At 43.8% G+C, this 2,447-nt stretch overlaps 1 pseudogene; it reads left to right on the top strand.

Annotated features, from left to right (window-relative positions):
• Positions 1–1,113: 1,113 nt before the first annotated feature.
• On the top strand, positions 1,114–2,073 carry LOC105503863 (annotated as a pseudogene).
• The last annotated feature ends 374 nt before the right edge of the window (positions 2,074–2,447 follow it).

Raw genomic sequence — 2,447 nt, 5'->3', positions numbered from 1 at the left:
GAGTAGCTGGGATTACAAGCATGTGCCACCACGCCCAGCTAATTTTTGTATTTTTAGTAGAGACAGGGTTTCACCATTTTGGCCAGGCTGGTCTTGAACTCCTGACCTCAGGTGATCCGCCCACCTTGGCCTCCCAAAGTGCTGGGATTACAGGCATGAGCCACTGCGCCCGGCCCGTGTTTGGGTTTCTTAAGAAAGCCCGGAGGAGAAAACAGAAAAAGAGGAGTGAAGGGAGAAAAATGATAAAGAGAAAGAGAAGAAAAGAGAGAAGTCAGAATATACTTCTGACTTCTGGGTGAAATTCAGAGAGCCATCCCAGGTGTCAGATAGCCAAGGAGAATTTTAAGTACAATAAAGCCATACAAGCAATTTGGCAATATATGAATAAATTCAATATAAACCTCTCTTTTATCACTCATAAAAATCTTTGATAGATTCTCAACGTGAATGTTTTGTGTAAGAGGTATGTGTGTGTAGCAAAGAAGGTATTAGATTTCCTGTTAGATCTGCACAGTGCTGAATGAAGACATGATAGGCAAAAACAGAAACCAAAAGATAGCCAGGCCATGATAAGTCTCCAAATTTGCAGAAATCTTATAATCGAATTTACCCATGGGAGCCTTTAACTTCCGGCCAAGACGGAGTCATGGGGACTAAATTTACCCCCCTACCTAAAACCACATCAAAAATTAAAAAGAAAATAACTTAAAAATACATAAAACAGTTTTTAAGACATCAGACATGACACAATGAAAGGCAATGACCCCAAGAGGTGGGAAACAAATGAGGTGAACACAACAGTTGCCCCAGCTTACTGCCTTTGGAGAGTTTCCAGACCACAGGGCAGAGAGGGCGGACTGAGAAGGATCCTGGAGGACACTCTGACTTGAGAAGGAGCTGGTACTTTGGAAAGATCTATGGGGCCAATGTTCCTATGACAGAGTACTAGACAGAGAAATTTCCATAAAGGGAGAACCCCAGAGGGCCGTCTCTCAAGTACTCATAAGAGTAGTGATGAGAGGACAAAGGGAAGCGAAGCCGGAGCTGCGGGCGCTTTTTCTGCCTGCAGTGTCTCAGATTCATTCTTAGGAACTGAGAATTTAATCTTCTAAAATGTCAAAAAGACCACCTTATGCCCCACCTCCCACCCCAGCTCCTGCAAAACAAATGCCCAGCACACCAGGATTTGCGAGATACAGTCCATACAGTCATCTCGCCCACAACAACTACAGGCTGGGAGGGAACCCGGGTGCCAACAGCCGGGTCAGGCATCCTCTGGTATTATGATTCCAAAACCACCAAAGCCACTAGATAAGCTGCCGATATCCTACATGGGGTACAGCAGAAAGGTCTCGGACCAAGTCGAGGCTTCCAACCCTGACCTAAAGTTATGGGAGATTGGCAAGATTATTGGTGGCACGTGGTGAGATCTCACTGATGAAGAAAAACAAGAATATTTAAATGAATACAAAGCAGAAAAGATAGAGCACAATGAATCTATGAAGGCCTGTCATAATTCCCCCGTGTACCTGGCTTACATAAATGCAAAAAGTTGTGCAGAAGCTGCTTTAGAGGAAGAAAGTCAACAGAGACGGTCTCGCATAGAGAAAGGAGAACCTTCCATGAGCATTCAGGCTGCTGAAGATCCAGGTGATTATGAATGATGGCTTTTCAATGAAGCACACAGCCACTGCCTGTTTCCAGAGAAACCACAGCCTCGTCAATGAAATCCTTAGTGACAGTGTGGTGCTAGACGTTTGGTCAGTTGTCACAACTGCTAGAATGCAGGTCCACAACAGCTAGAATGCAGGTCCTCAAACGACAGATCCAGTCCTTAATGGTTCATCAGTGAAAACTAGAAGCTGAACTTCTAATAGAGGAACGATACCAGGAGAAGAGGAGGAAATTCCTGGAAAGCACAGATTCATTTAGCAATAACTTAAAAGCTTGTGCGATCTGAAGGTAGAAGTGGATATGGAGAAAATTGCAGCTGAGATTGCACAGGCAGAGGAACAGTCCTGGAAAAGGCAGGAGGAAAGGGAGGAGGCGGCAGACCAAGCTAAGTGCCTCTAAGTTTTCTACTTTATTTACTTCCTGTCTCCTAACATTTGGAAAGCTTTTGTCTGGTCAGGTATGTCTATATTCTTTTATTCCGCAGTTTAAATGGCTACATTTTTACTTTATACCAAATTCTCTTCAAACACTAAAATTCTCCAACAGAGTGCCCCTTCCTAGTGTGAATGGGGTTCCTGAAGGTACTCAGACCATAATCCACATGTTATATGTAACAATTAACTGGTCAATCATTTCTACATAATACGTTTAGCTGAATTCTCCTAATAAATAGAAAGGTACCATCCTGGCTAACATGGTGAAACCCCGTCTCTACTAAAAAATACAAAAAACTAGCCGGGCGAGGTGGCGGGCGCCTGTAGTCCCAGCTACTC

The sequence above is a fragment of the Colobus angolensis genome, unplaced genomic scaffold (assembly GCF_000951035.1).
Source record: "Colobus angolensis palliatus isolate OR3802 unplaced genomic scaffold, Cang.pa_1.0 Scaffold88, whole genome shotgun sequence".
Classification (NCBI taxonomy): Eukaryota; Metazoa; Chordata; class Mammalia; order Primates; family Cercopithecidae; genus Colobus; species Colobus angolensis.
This window is presented reverse-complemented; position numbering and strand designations above follow the sequence as displayed.